The sequence below is a fragment of the Lycorma delicatula genome, chromosome 10 (genome assembly GCF_047948215.1).
Source record: "Lycorma delicatula isolate Av1 chromosome 10, ASM4794821v1, whole genome shotgun sequence".
Taxonomy (NCBI): domain Eukaryota; kingdom Metazoa; phylum Arthropoda; class Insecta; order Hemiptera; family Fulgoridae; genus Lycorma; species Lycorma delicatula.
This window is the reverse complement of record NC_134464.1, coordinates 38,099,107-38,116,517: the sequence shown is the minus strand read 5'-3', so window position 1 is coordinate 38,116,517 and position 17,411 is coordinate 38,099,107. Positions and strand designations below refer to the sequence as shown.

Below are 17,411 nucleotides of genomic sequence, written 5' to 3'. Positions count from 1 at the left end.
ACCTCACAACTCTAGTTTCAAACGTAGACCCCACGGGAAGCCCATTATTGTTAACATTTTTTAAACTGATTTAATATTTTATGTAACGTACATTTAATTCTACTGTTTTTGTATTACTCGTATTACTCATTCGAATCATTCAGTTCAAACCAGCTCACACAGTGATAGAGACTCATAGTTCACAGTTCATTAAATCAGTTCATTAAAGTTTCTGCTTCAACCGGCAAATCTCCACTACTATATATATATATATCCATTCATTCTCCAGAAAATATCTTCGAGTTGTTATGCAACGTATACACGCAAGCTTCACAAGAGATGAGAATAGGATCGTCGTACAGTACAAAGAATGTGATTCTCGAGATGTTTCCGTACAAATTGATTGTCCTGCAAGTTAACACAACCTAACAAGGAAAAAAGATTGGACTTTGCGTAGTGGTCGGAAGGGAAAAATCGTGTTCTGTTCAACACTTGGTTTTCAGACGAGGCCTATTTTGATATTGATGGGATTGTTAAACAAAATGTCCACTTTTGGGTGACAGCATCACCACAAATCGTGCATAAATAACAACAACATGATCATAAAGTAACATTTTGGGCAGCTTTATCCAGTCAGCATTGATAGGACCACTGTTTGTCGACGATACAGTCAATTCTCAACGCTATTTGGATTTGTTAAGGAGTGACTTTCTATTCAAACTGCTTGTGACTGAGTTACCTACAGATACTCAATGGTTTATGCAAGATGATGCAAGCCCTCACACCGCTAATGCTGTGATGGATTTTTTAAATTCAGTTTTTAGTAATCGCGTAATTTTAAATCGCTTCCGGGCCGCCTCAATGGAAGTTTTTTTGGCCACCTTTGAGCTCGGACTTAAATTCTTGTGACTTTTTTATGGGAGTGTTTAAAAGAGAAACTTTTCCTGTTAAGGCCTGCAAATCTTACGGAGATGCGTGCGCGGATAATTCAGTTGTGTGAAGATATTCAAGAGAACTTGTGTCGGCAGAGTCATCAGAAAGGTACACACTAGTCTTGACGAGGTTATTTGACGTAACAGCAGCCGTATTGAATATATCATATTTGCAAAGAACTTTCCACAAACACTGTATTTGGTACGTAAAGTTTTAATCATATTAAATGTTTAAAACAAACATGTAATCTAAAATTCAAATGTGTCAACTTATTTATTGCGCAAAAAATTATATAAAATTGTTAAACAAAATACTAGAATTTTCTCTTTTGATGATGAAAAAATGGATAGTTTTATAGAAAAATCCTCACAGAAATGATATCGTAAAAATTTGACGGTGAAGGCAATGTAGAAGAAAAGAAATGACCTAAAGCAGTTCCCATTCATTCTCCGGAAAATATCGAAGGACTTCAAGTTGTTATGCAACATAGCCCGGAAAAATATACACGGCGAGCTTCAAAAGAAATGAGAATAGGATCGTCGTACATTACAAAGAATGTGATCTCGAGATGTTTCCATACAAATTGATTGTCCTGCGTCTGATTTGACAATTGATTTGACTTCTGTGAATAAATATTATTAAAAATGGCTACAGTTTTCATGAAATTGATAATAATGTGCACGTAAGTTCAAGTGCGTAAATGTTTTAAATGTTGTAAAATAACATATTTCAAATACAGGCCTTCATTACCAAAATTTAGTATTTATTATTTTTGAAATAATATAGATATTATTCAACACAAAAGAAAAATGTTAAGATGTATATCTTAAATATCATTTGACGGCAAACAGAAATGTATGTTAACAAATAATTTTTTTCTGCGTTATTTCTGTAAGTTGAATTTTATTTGAAGAAATTCCGTAGATATTACTGAAATTTTAAGCTGTTTACGAACGTTGAAGAAATTTGTTCTAAAATATAAACTTTTCCAACGACATACCGAACCAAAGCTTATAACAGTCCGAGTAATTTTTTGATTACTGGAAATGGTTTTTACCACTCATGTTAATTCCCTCATGGACTTCTATGTGATATTAATGGTACGAAACTTTCTAGTCGAATTTTGAAGCACTTCCGCTTATCCATTCACTCTGAAATTTTGCATACAGGTTTTCTCCTGAAGACAACACATTTTAGCAAAATTTTCAAGTCGCTAAAATGTCCCTAAGTTGTTAAGTGAAAAAATGCCCCTGATAACTTATGCATATTTTCTTAGCGAAAGAAATTTTCTTAGTGAAATATAACCTAGCCTGCTTCGGTAAGTTTGGATCTAAAATTCGCACACATAGCGAAATTCTGTACAGTAGCGACCGAAGTTTTGGGAAAATTTAGTACTTTTTCACCGGATCCGAATTTTCGGACGAAAATCGCAAATATCTCAAAAACGGTCGGTCCTAGCGCTCTGAAAAACTTTTTTGACCCCCTCTCAACAGCATCTTATTCGCTCCCAGTGGTATCCATCGGATGATAATATTTTCAAGTGCGCCCCGGGCGCCGTTCGGAAATTTGTGGAGTTGCGATGGGGTGCCACCGTAATATCTCGGCAACCGCTCGTCCGATTTTCACGATTCAAACGACGTGTGTATCAACATGTCAAGCTAACTAACTAACTGTTTAATGCATCGGGTACACTCTTGATCGACCGGAACTTGGTTATCCGGAAATTAAATCGTTTAGCCCTATGTTTTCATTGCATTCACCTATCGTAAAACGTACTGATTCGATCTTTCACTAAATACTCTCAGACTTGTGCGTTAGCGCAGCTGTAAAGCATAAACTTATAACTAAAATGAAAATAAAAAATTTATAAAAAACTTTTTAAAAATCACTCTTATATTAAATGCAGTAAAAAGTAGAAAATAAAAAATATGTAAAAAACTTTTTAAAACACCACTTTTAAATTAAACGTACTAAAAGGTAAAAAATAATTTTAGGACACTATCTCAGAATGGATTTGACAACAAAATTTGATGGTGTTAGATTTCATACGCGTGATGAATGGCATAGAGTGAGGTGCTTCATGCCATTCATCACGCACATGAAAAAATTGGTAAAAACATCAAATCTTTAATTTGAAGCTGGCTTTCACATAATCTTACATACCACTATCAAAGCTTGTTTTCAAATCCATTCTGAAATACCGTCGTAAATTTATTTTTCACCTTTTAGTGCGTATAATTTAAGAATGGTATTTTAAACATTTTTTTACATATTTTTTATTTTCTACTTTTTAGTGCATTTAATATAAGAGTGGTTTTAAAGTTTTTTATACATTTTTTATTGAAAATACGATTGCACATGTTTATATATTAAAATATTGTTCGGTTTACTATTGGAAAAACTAATATTTTTTTATCTTTGACTTTATGAAGCTCATATGTTCTAATAGACGGCCGAAATTCTCAACAGTTTAATAGAAATTCTTCTTTCTTTTAGAACTCTTTTTCTACCTCTTACTAAAGTAAAAAAATGAAATTAGGCTCGTATTAATAAATTAAAATGCATTTTTCAGGATAAAAAAACCTACTTTATCAAAATCTCAAATATCTCATTTTTAACTACCCCCATTTAAGTCATGTATCATTTTTTTCAAAGAAACAATTCTGATTTAAAAAAAAATCATCCATAAAAAAAATCGGACAGACCGGTTAAACGGAGCAAATAAAATTAGTTAAAGAGTTCAGTTCCCGGTAAGAGCCTACATTTTTTTCATTAATAATTTTAACGATATATCTTTCTCGTTGAAATATGTGTAAAGAATATCCGAATATTTAATAAAATAAGCTATTTCGATGATAACAAATCGATAAAAGTTGTAAAAGAATCCTTAGTTTTAAAAGTAGAGATGATTATTTAAAGATTTCCTACGTAATAACGGTTTTTTTAACATCTTTTTTTAACTCAAGTAGTTAGGTTAGAGCAATAAAATATTTTTTTAATATTATAAATTCTCTCGAATTAAAAGCTCTAGTGATTAAATTTTCTAAATTTTTTTATATTTAAAGATAGATAATCGCGTTTTTAAAACTTATTTGAATTCATTACAAAACTGTTATTGAACGCAAATAATGTAATATAAAATAAAATAAACAAGCCGTTACGACTAATGCAAGTTGTGCGTAAATTTTGTGATTTAGCCATAATCGCCCACGAAAATAGTCAAATACCATAGGTTGGAACATCATTTCTTCATTATAAAAAGGTTTGACCTTGAATAACAAAGGATATAGTGACCACGTGATTATGTTTTGGTCTGTTTGTGCACATACAGAACAAACCTCCATTATGATCAATGATCCTAATTTTTTTCAAGGCCTACAAGTTACTAGTAAAAAAAATCCTTCTGGTCGTTCAGCTATTCAGATTTAACTCATTAGGTTGTATATTACTTATTACCGTTTTCACCGTGAAAGTAATTATACGCTGAATTTTTTTAATCGATAAAAAAATGAATAATATTACGTAAACCTTGTACTGGTAATTATTTAAATATATTGCAACATAGTAATAATTTAGGAAAGTTGCCCGGTATTACTGTTAGTTATTCGTACTTTTTTTTATATGTAATATGATTCTGAAGCAACATCAAACTGTTCTCTATTACTGGATTGTCCAAAACAGAAGAAAATATATAGCATGTGCCACACCACAAAAAAAACTTTTTGGATATTTTTTTGACTTTAGATACTGTTAAAATAAACAGTTTTTATTTTTACATATGTAAATTGTTAGATATTAGATCAACTAAGCTGTGTTTAAATTTTAATTTTGCATATATGCTCAATAATTTTCCATTAATGCTTTCTGAATTTTTTTTTTTTTTGGACTTACCCATTAGAATTTTTTCATAGGTTTTATTTACACATCTATAAGATTAATATTATGTAAACCACATCTATATTTTTTTTAAATAATTAATTTTGTTCTTGTAACTATGCCGCTACCATATTTTTCCTTGAGTTGTCAAGTTATATAAGAGGTTCTTTTTTTATTCCTGAAATATTATACCCATCCATTCTTGACATTATTTATATTATTTATGCATCACACCAATCTGAATAAGATATTTATTATAAACATATATGTTTATTTATTAATATGTATTTATATGCTATTTACATTTTAACAAGCATCCCCATGTCGTGATTACTAGAGAAAGTGAGAAATAAAGTGGTTTCCTTTTTCCTTTTTTTTACTAAGATAAATGTAGCATATTGATGTGTTACCCATCAATATGCTAGGGCACCGTAATACAGGCAATATGCTGCTCTATGAGTGACACATTCTACATTAAGAAAAGAGGGATTGGGTCTATAGTGAACATTATTACTCTTGGTATAAGTCTTACTCTGGTTGGTGCCTTCTGTTCTCTAGGGGCTTTTCATGATAAAATGATAAGAAAAATTGGATCATATTGAGTAAAGTACAAATTACCTCATCACTTTTTGTTTTGGTACCTCTTTTTATATATGCGTTGTTTCTACTAAGTTGGGAAAATGATAACGGCAAATAAATCTTTATTTTACAGAAATATATGTACATAATTTAGTAATTAATTTATGATCCCGACAGGGATCATAAATTGTGACAACAAAGAATGCTGAAGTTTAATTCATGTAATTAGCTTACATCTTTTACATTTACAAATATAATTAGATATCAAAATTTTAGAAATGAATATATTTATTTGCGGATATTCTCCAGTAATTTGAAAACAATAAATTGAGAATTTATTCTGTAGAAATTTGAAAACAATAAACTGAGCTACAGGTTATGTTAATAGCATTGCTTTTACTTTTATGTTTTCAAAAAAAAATGTTTATATATATACATCATTACACTCAGTATGATTCTTATGATACTACGAGAATGATACTGAGTGTAATTTCCATGTAATATTAATTATAAATTCAAATTAGATCTATAAACATTTAATTAACTCTATAAATAAATTGAATTAAACCAGTATATGAAGAGTATCTTACCTTGGTCCAGTAATGAACTAAATAATTTGAACCTGTGCAGGTACCTTCTTATAAGTAAATAAATTTATTAATAATTTTATTAACAGGAATTTTGAGTAATTTTTTTATTAATTTGTCATGACATACTTTTATTAAAGAAAAAAAGAGAAAAAATTGATCGTTACCACAGAAATAATTTTAATAATATTATAAATGTATTTTATTTGTTAGTTTGGTAGAACTGTAATTTAAAAATCATTTGAACCCAAGTGAGTTTAATTGTTTATTTTTTGATATAGTTTTTTTATTGTTAACTGACTTAAAGTTACATCAGCGAAAAAATCAATTATTATTATTATTTACATCATTATTTTTTTACCAAATATATTTTATTAGAATTCTATTGTTAATTATGGAAGTTGACTCATATGATTCAGATCTTGAACTCTGGGTTTAAATTGTATCCTTAAAACTGTATTTTAAACTGTATCCTTATAACCTAATGGTTTTGCAATACAGAAATTCAGTCATTTCAGAGAATAGCATCCTGAAGATTAAATGATATAAGACAAAGAAATAATGTACAGAGCTGGATTTAAATTAAGTTAAAAATACTGGGTACAGTTTCATGATCTTGCCGTTTATTAATGGCTAAAATCCATAGTAGTTGTGTCCAGTTAAAATTTATAAACAGAAACCAACCAACCAACTATATCTCATATGATCAATTTCTCATGTGTTATACAGATGTACTCATAAATTTTCCAGTACCAAAACATTTGATTTTATATTATAGCAACCGCTAGAATATGGACTCCAGTCGCAGGCTATGTAACAATGTTATGAAAAATGCAAATTTATTTGGATTTTTATATTTGTTAAGAACAAAACTTATCTTTATCATGTCAGATGTAACATATACCTTTTTTCATGAATTAAACTTTTAGTAACTTATTTTGTAGCCATTTGCCTTTGAATATCCAAAAGTAAGAACCATTTTCATGTGGTCTGATTTTTGTAATTTAGGTTATATTTTTATCAGCTCATAATTTATTAATAATATATCAATAAAAATGAAAGTGAAGTGAGTTAAAAATCAAACCAAACAATTTTAATATCCACAAAAACATTTAATGAATTCATGAATTCATTGTACACCATCTAATGAAATGATAATATCTTTCATTAAGAAACTAGATACATTAAGAAACAAGATGAATAATTAATATTAAAATAAAGTGTAGATCAAGTTAATATAAATTTTTTGTGAAAGGACAATTTTTTATTTCTCTCAAAAAGCACTACCAGAACAGTTTTCAGCACCATATTCTATTCTTTGATGCATTGAAAGAAATTTTTATTTAAGCAAACATCACACAATCCTACAGTCTACCTTATATCTAGCATTTATCACACCACTACTAGTATGTAAATGAAATAAAAACAAATCTGGATGGGATTGCTTTTTAAAAGAATTAGAAGGTAAAAAATAATCTGCATGTTTATAATCAAAATGTAATTTATATAAGCCCACCCAATTAAAACATTTCTAACTATTATTTTTTTCTAAATAATAAAATAAATGAATAAAAAAGAAAGAAAATTGAAATTTGCATATGTCAAAACAGCTGATAATGTAAATTAAAAAAATAACTAGTTCTACAAAAATAAAAGAAAATATAAATAATTGTGTTTCATTGTTCTCTACCTTGTTCTTCATTGTTCTACCTCATCTACCTTGTTCTCTACATTGTTCTCTACTCACAGCTTTCAGTGTTCTTGATTGTTAGGGTTCAATTACCAACTGCTGTTTAACTATCTATAAGTAAACTTTTTATGTAATTTTGAAAGTGTTATGATAATTTTTAATACTTTAAAAAAAATTATTATCATGTTTAGTCACGCTGATCAATGAAATGTATAAATTGTTAAAATGAGCATTATTATAATTTACTTTATTTTGACTAGCTTTTCTAAATTTTTTGTAATGAACTTTTATAATAAAACCTTTATAAATAATAATCTATTATTATTTATTTTACTTTTACATATATGTTAAAAAAAACAGATATTTTTCCTAACATTCGTTTTATGATTAGGAAAATAGGCATTATAACTGAATATTTGTATGCTTTGAAGTGTTATGAATAAGATAGGCAAAATTGAAGAGCTAAAGGAGAAAAATATTAGGGCCAGTTAAAATGAAGAGAATTAATGAAGGGTTAGAAAAAAATTAAGAGATTTATAAATTTAATGAAAGACTTTCAAATGTTATAAGGAAAAAAAGACTGATTTGTTTGGACATCTTATCAGAATGGAAGAAAAACGTTGACTAAAAGAATTTTTAATTTGACTATAATCAAAAAACTACAAACACCTGGTTTAATGAAGCTTTAAAGGATACGAGAGAATTAAATATCACGGAAGAAGTAATCTTAAATAGAAATAAATTTAGAAATACTATTTTAGAAAACAAGGATTTCCAGGAAAACCTGAAAAAGAAATATGACAAATGGAGTGAATAGACAGAGTGAAAATATGGAGAAAGACAAGAAATACTGGGAGAAAGGAAGTCAAAAGAGAAAATTGATTAAGATACATACTGTGGTCCTCAGGAGGCCAATTTAAGAAGAAAATATACGTTTACTTTTTTTGGTAAGAATCAAGTTGCCGGCCTCTGAGGCATGAGTGCTAGCATCTTGGCCTTTCATCCGAAGGTCCTGGGTTCAAATCGCATCAGGCATGGCATTTTCACATGGTGCAAAAACACCCATTTCATCCTCTGAAGCACACATAACAGTGGTCTCAGAGGTTAATAAAAAAAAAGAAAAAAGAATCAAGTTGCCAATAGGTGTATTTATTTGTTGGAATATTTTCATAATTTTTAGCTGTAAATTATGTAGATTTTGAAACATAACTTATCTAAAGGATGGTAAGTAAATTTTCAAAAATATAAATGAGGATATAAGTATATTGACTTTTATTGAATTCTTTTTATTGTTTACTCATTTAAAGATGTTTCATTTTTAATTTATTACAGGTTTTGTGTAGGTATGCAAATTATTTTTTGATGTAAATATTTATTAGTTCAGCTTATTGTTTAGTTGTCTTTTTTAATGTTACATTGGTTAATAACATACATTTTTCTCGCTGTGGAAATTGGTGAGTCAGCTATTATAACAAAACATGAATGGTTAGTATGAATCATAATGTGTAATTAAAATCTTTATTTAGTTGACTGCAGTAGACAGAACTTTCACAAGTTAAACAAAACTAATTTTCTTTTAGAACATCTCTCATTGTAGAGAGAGACATTCTTTATTTAATAAAATAATAATTTTTATTGCACAATCTTAAGACATGTATCCAACATTTTAAAATGATTATGATCAATATATATATACTTTATTAAAATATATTTTATGTACACAAAATTGTAAATGTATATATATATATATGTAAGTGTGCATAATAAAATTTTACTTTTACACAATTTGTCTAACCTTTTTTAATGTTAGACAAATGGAAAGAAGCTGGATGGTTAAGATATAAGTCAGAGTTGCATTCTTTGAGAGTAATGATGTTCATTACACATATAGTCCCTGCAGTGAGCAGAGCAAAGATGTTATTTGTAGGGTTGAATATCATCAGTGACATGATGATATTTGAGTAACAATATATCAGGGTTAAAGAAGAGCAACAGAAAACTACTTCATTCCTGTTTTCTTATTAAGTCTTTTATTGGTTGATTGGAATTTATGGCTGGGCCATTTTAAGGGTTTTTTTTTATGTCAGGTTACCTGTAATTATGGTGGTATCTAACAGACATGTTTATATGTAAGAGTGTAGTTTTTTATTTTCAATTTAATTAATAATATTTTCTACATCACCATGAAAATAAAATTGACACAGCCATAAAACAATGGTAACACAACCTAAATAAGTTAATATTATAGAATATTTTGTGATAGTATTTTGGAAAAAAAATTGTTTTATTGTACTCCAGGTATTATTTATTTAACTGATTTATTGTTCTCTGATACTACAGGATCCTTATTGAAATCAAAATGAAAATATTGTATTGTAATGCTATTCTTTTTTTTGTTTTAGGATGCACTAGTAACCCTGGAATTTACCTTATATTTGATTAGTAATGATACTTGGATCATTAAACTTACAATTAGCTACTGATCAAGTCTATATACAAATTAATTTCGTACCAGATCACATCAAATTCACACGTGCTTTTGGTCAGCTCTAACTATCTACATATTCCTTGAATGGAACTACTATGAAATTTCATCCAGACCAACAAAATCCATTGAAGAAGGGATCAATTTTAAGGAAAATGATACCAGATAGTGAGAAAGAATGAACCAGAGAAAAAACTTAAATTTAGTTTGTTGTTGAAGTTTTTTTAAATTTTATAATGTATTATCCTATTAGTTAATAAGAATTAAACATTTTTTTAAAGACTTTTAATATTTTAATGTTGATAATACTTGAATGTTCACTTATAGAAGAATGTTCACTTATTTATAATAAATAATTAATAGAATGAGCAAAGATGGGTATTTAGCCTTTATAAACAAGGATCTGACTAAAACTTTTATAGCTTGTATAGATATTTTTTCACATGTTACCAAGACAAAATGATGGCCTGAGCAACATTATTATTCCTTCTGACCTGTCCTTGGATGACTGTAATTTCTGGAGGACAAGCAATTTTTTTATAGCATATATTTAATCTGGTCAACACAAAATCATTGAATTGTAATGTGTTGCTGCTATCTCGGTAAAAATTTCTCAGCCATTGAAGGGATGTAAACGAGACAGGTGCCCATAACCTGAAAGGATATTTTGATTTAATCTGGGTGGTGTATTTTTTCTTGTATTGTAGTTGCAAACCAATCTTTCTCATTATAAGTCCTTTTCCTTATCTTTCAGCCCTTTATCCCTGTTATCAGTACTATGAAGTCCCCCATTTTTAAACTTTGTCTCCAGTCTGGTAGCTACACAATATTTACACATGGAAAACATTAGATTTACAGAATGTGTACAGAATAGAGGCATCATTTGCAGGGCTGAATATCACCCACTTTTAGTTGACTGCATACTGACGTGTATTCAATTCACCTAAAAACGCAAGGCAAATCTCACTTTACCTGTTTAACTTTACATGGGAATTGAAACTTTTGAAAATGACTATTCATTTCAGAAATGACTTATGTTTCATACAATGTTCCCTTTTGCCATTCTGGTATAGTTGTTAAATGATAAACTATACAAGTTCTTTAAATTCTGTTTAATATTTGCTCAGAAGAAAACAAAGTGTAAACTAAATCTAGTTTTTTTTAAATTTTTATTTTCTGTTTTTAAATTTTATCTCGCGAGTAAATTTATAAATGGTAGACAAGCTATTACATAAATTAAGTTTAGTTTTAACCTTCAAATATATAATACTTAAACACATTTACACAACATTTTTTATGTTTTCTTTATTTTGTGGTGACCTGCCCACTTATTATTATAGGTTAATCACTTAACATCAGTAAATGTCATTCAATTGAATGTGATTTGTTTCTATAGAAAGATGATTATGTGATGAATGCATTTTATATCTTTAAATTTGTGTCAAGTCAGAAGATAGGTTTCATAACAAAAAAGTAAAGTAAGATAATGTATAGGTAAATATGAACAAATCCAATATGGGTAAAGATATTACGTAACATTATTTTTTCATAATTTCAAAAAGTAAAGTTGTATAATAAAAGTTTTTATTAAAATAGCTTACAAACCTGAATTTTTAGGCATTAACTTACCAGCAGAGTTTAGAGTCTGAATATCTGAACTATTGGTGTACTAGATCAATAACATCATCCTAATACTAAAAAGAAGTGAGAAAAACAAAAAAAGGACTGAGAAGTAAGTGATAAATAATAAGAAATCAGTAATAATCAAATAAGTGAAATAATTATCATTATCATTCTTTCCCCACAACTAAAGGTTTGCTGCATATTTTTATAATATTAAGATATGGTAATTAGCTCCTAAGGAAATTTGATTTGAGCTACCTTATTTCACTTCTGTAAGAAATAGTATAATAGTAAGAAGTACTGTAAGAAATAGTAATGAGTAATATTTTTATTAGAGAGATTTTTTTGCAGGTATGGATTTTATTAGAATGTTTTATTGACTATGTTACAGTAAATATATTTTATTATTAACTGTATGACATTATTAGATGCAATGAAACTGCATGTTTTTACAATTGACTTATTTTCAGTTGCATGGTTGGATGATGCGTAATGTAGAAACATCAAACTATTTTAAAAGAAATCATTTCAGCACAATTTACAGTAATATTTTTTTTATAAAGATGATTAAATAAGAATTCATTTATATCACTATGAACTGCCATCTGCTGATGGAGGAACATTAACTCATACACATGGAAATGAACGCTGTTCAGTAATTAATTTAACTTAACTCCTTGAACACCTCATGAGTGATTGAACAAAGCAAGCTAAAACCTTTTCATATTTAAAAAAACATATATTTTATGTCAAACAAATAATTATGTCCATAATGAATTATTACTAGATAGAGATTTAAATTATTGTATATACCTAATAAGATGTATTGTTAAAAATTTATTAAAAAAACTTGGGAATAGTTGTTTGTTCATTACAATTAATATAACAAAAATTCCTAGCTCCTGTTAGTATATGGCTGACCATACGGTGATTGGAACTCCCAGAAAACAGGATCTAAGTACTTGATAGTTATCTTTTCAAAACTGTTTGAGAAAATAAACTAATAATGACAAATTTATTCAAGAAGGGTTATTACATGACTGTCCAAAAAGGAATGTAATATACTTAGGGTGTATGTATGTGTGCATGTATTGTTCCACAACACATACATTTTTTTTTTTAATAACACACATCTCAACGCTTTATTCTGAATGATTCAGAAACCTTGTATCTCATACGTGTGAGACTGTTGTCTTACTAGTGTTTTTACATGACTGCCCAAATAGGAATGCAATGTATTTAGGGCTTGTGAATGTTTGTTCCACTGTAGCAGCTCAATGATTGTACCGATTTTCATCTGCATGCTCTTTAAGAGCAATGTTTTTTTGGCAGTTGTGTTTTTTAATTTTTAATATTCATCTCTTGTTTTTACTCTAAACAGTCTTATTCAAAATAACCAACTTGATTTAAAAAGAGGAGCCATCTTGATAATTAGTATCATACTATACGTGATATGGGAAAGTGTAGCTAGCAGCTGTGATAATTGACAGTTATTTAACTTCACAGAAGAATTTTAAAATGAATACAAATAAAAAAATTAAAAAACAAAAAATCTAAAAAAACCTGTACTCTAAGCACAATATTTTACAAGTAATATTTTTAAAGAGGCACTTTCACAATCACTGTGTGCATTACACATGTACTATATCCATAATTTAGGAATTAAAAGTACAACTGTACTAATCAAAACCACTCAAAATGGAGAGGACATCACATATACATAAAAATATTTTTACTGATAGAAAACAAATTCTTATTTCTAAATATTGAAAAACAGTTAATCTCTTTTTACATTTTTAGTTTCGAATTATCTTTTGTTTATATTTCTTTAATTTTTATAAATAGTACAGAATTAACTGGTACGTTTTAAATTTAAAAACAAATAAATTATTTTGTTAAATTAGACATTTTAAATGTTAAAATAAAATAAAATGTTATATTTAACTGAATGCTTTCTTTGACATAATCTTAAATATTTTTAGACTAATTTTCCATGTACTTTAAAAAATCAGTGTACACATATATATATATATATATATATATATATATATATATATATATATATATGCGTGCGCGCACACACACACACACACTTCAGTGTATATATATTTTCCTTACATTTAATCCACTAAATAAGGTAATTTTATTGAAAGTTCTATTATGAAGTTACTGGAATTTACAGTTGTTTTTGAAAATAAATATTTGAAATTGTTAAAGAAGCAATAGCATTTTAATTTTGTTTTACAATGTTAAATTTAACTGATATTTTATAAATGTTGATATGTGATGAAGAAAAATTAGAAAAGCATACTATTACTTAACAATAAATTTATAATAAATCAGATAAACAAAAATAAGTCTTAATATTAAATAAGAATCTTATTAAATACTACATCAACTTGTTTTTATATAGGTTATATTAATTTTATATGTAGGAGTGTACCTAATATTACTTAGTATCTAGCAGCTTTATAACTGATGAACTGGTTTATAGTTCATTGAACTACATAAATATGAGTGGGCAATCAGCACAAATAATGATGCAACTTTGTGTCTGAACAGAAGTGTCATAGCCAATATTATTTTTTTTGTAATGTGGGCAGGTGAAATGTAATATTGTTCATCTATATTGCAAAAACAACCAAAGTGTAACTGATACTTTAAATAGATCTTGTATAATATTTCACTCGAAAATTATTCTAAATAATTTGAAATTTTTAATTAGAATTTAAAATAACTTCAATTTGATTTGTTATATATTATTGAGTAATAGTGGAATAAATCTTAACTGATCTTAATTGCTAGTCTTAAACTACATAAAAAGAAATTTTAGATAGAATCTTTCATATTGTACTTCTGTAAAGGATATTAAATATAAATAAATTAGAAATAATGTTGGTAGTTGTGAATTTAGTAAGAAATTTGCTTTAACAAAATTTTCTCTAAAATGTCTCTGAATAAAATCAAAATTGATTTTTTATGATATTCCCCACCCCTATATCGAGTTTTGAAAAAAGCTAATATGACCATTTCAAATATATAGCTTATCTTTTGACTGATATTTGAAGGAAATTAGTTTGGTCATAACTGAGATAAAAGGCCAAAAGCAGTTCAACACATATGTGTGCATAAGTTTGATCAAATTAGGATTTCGTCAAAAAATAAACAGAAATTTTAGTTTCTCTCAAAATATTTCAATTCCACAATATTGATTTTCTCACCTTTAAAGTATTTTTCATTCAGGTATAATACATTTCTGCCAGCACTTTTTTCAGTCTTTGAAGCACTTCTGGAACACAATTTTCAGTATGGTGTTTAGCTCTTATTGGAATTTCAGGTAATAAGTGTGCTGATAGTGTAGCAAAAGAGGCTTGTTTCCAGCCTTCTTTCAGAAATTGTGTTTCAAATGGTCTTGGTTGTTTTCTGAAGAGATGGTTCATGATGAGTGACAAAGTGACGGAATAAATACTACCATCAACAATAAACTTCATCCAGTTAAGAACACAATCACTGTGGAGATCCTCATGCAGAAATAACTGTCAAGATGTTATTTGCCATTTGCAATTAGAGTACACTAGGGTCACTCATGGATATATAATAAACAGATACATCCATTAGTGCCTGCTGCAACTGCCAACAAACAGAACAGCACATCCTTGAGGACTGTATCTGTTATGTAGCTTTGGGATGAATAAATCAGGGGCTGGAATGCAAAGTATGCTGGAAAACAATGAAAGTGTTTAAAATCTTTTATGATTTCTCAGGGTTGCTTTTTTATAATCAGATATTTGAGTATTCAGTAGTAGTTTTCAGCTATTTATACTATTTGGCATATGGCAGATGGCAATTTTTACTGTTTTATTAAGATTATTGATGTAATACTTCACTGGGGATTTCTCACTTTTTGGGTTTTTATTTACATAGCATATAAATATAGTGTCCAGACACTGATAAACATCACTGCTGTGCGCCTATGAAAAAAGCTGTTGTCTTTATTTCTTCATTGCTGGCAAAATGTTGTCCTTTCAGGTTCTTTTCAGTTTGCGGAATAGGGAAAAGTCATAGGGAGACATATCTGGTTAATATGGAGCCTAATGCAGCCTAACTTTTTGGCAAAAATTCATGAACAAGCAGTGAAGTGTGAGCAGTTATTGTGGTGCAATGGCCATGATTTGTTTCATTACAAATTCAGTCATTATCTTCAGATTACTTCTTGCAAACAGCATAGAACTTGCAGGTAGTACTCTTATTGATAAGCATTATTATTTTCATCTTATTAAATATATTTTCAATGATTTGTCCATTTAACTTTATTCATTATTCTATATTATGGCATAGTCTATACAGCATTGTATATTACGACTTATATATTCAATGACTTATTTTATAATACATTCGTTTACAATCATATTATTGTATAACATATTGAGATAACAGATCAAACACATTTATTATCATATTATTATTGCAACATTTCATATCATAAAATAATCATAACATGATTTTTTTAGCAGGCAGTATGTTCAAACTCAAGTATCATTTCTTCTTCATTATTTTATAATTAAAAGAAAACCGCCTTATTCATTAAAGTATTAAGTTGTAACAATTGCCACCATCTGACATTCACATTTCACACAGTTAATATGTACATAAGAGAAAATTACATATATTCAACAATATAATACACATATTAAGGATTTTATACATAATCATGTAACACAATCTATGTATCTTTCATATTTAATTAGTTAAACATTACAGGATCCTATAACAATACAAATTGAACAGTGCGTATATTTACTTTTTGAACCAGCACCAACTTACTATTAGAATAATGAATTCAGGAGATTTGTTATTCGACGATCACACATGATTCTTCTTGAAAGTTGGTGTTGATTCTTTAATAATTTTAGTCTTTATTTCATATTATAAATATTTTATTGCAATTAATATTCTAATCCGATTCTAGGCCGATTGAAGCCGAAGATCTTTAAATTTAAAAGTCCTATATTATATAAAAATTAAAGTTAGTAATTTAAATTATTCGAGTCTTAACATACTGCCCGCCAAAAATCATATGAATTAAATTATTTTGATAGATAACACGAATCCTATGATTTTTTATACATGAATTTTTTAGAATTATAAATAAATTAAAAATACAATTTGTAATGAATTGTTTGAAAAAGAACATATTGACAAAATAAATACAAAATGTCTACGTGGCGTGTTAGTTCTATTTAACTGACTTAAGTCATAAATAAAAAAAAATATAAGTTAAATTACATTTTATTTGTATTTAAATCAGCCTTGGAGGTGGTATAAGTAGTGGATAACATTTGGAACAGTCCGCTGCGCTGGGACAACGCGACTAGATAACCCCTCATAACCTTCTTCTTCTTTTTCCTGTTTAGCCTCCGGTAACTACCGTTTAGATAATTCTTCAGAGGATGAATGAGGATGATATGTATGAGTGTAAATGAAGTGTAGTCTTGTACATTCTCAGTTTGACTATACCTGAGATGTGTGGTTAATTGAAACCCAACCACCAAAGAACACCGGTATCCACGATCTAGCATTCAAATCCATGTAAAAATAACTGGCTTTACTAGGACTTGAACGCTGGAACTCTAGGCTTCCAAATCAGCTGATTTGGGAA

The 17,411-nt window shown here is 28.3% G+C and overlaps 1 long non-coding RNA gene across 1 annotated transcript in view; it reads left to right on the top strand.

The window, feature by feature from the left end:
- The window catches only part of LOC142331786 (uncharacterized), a 117,274-nt gene extending 104,714 nt beyond the window's left edge, over positions 1-12,560 (top strand). The window contains exon 3 of the long non-coding RNA XR_012758089.1: positions 10,047-12,560. This is a non-coding gene — a long non-coding RNA (uncharacterized LOC142331786). The remainder of the gene's footprint in view (positions 1-10,046) is intronic.
- Positions 12,561-17,411: the final 4,851 nt, after the last annotated feature.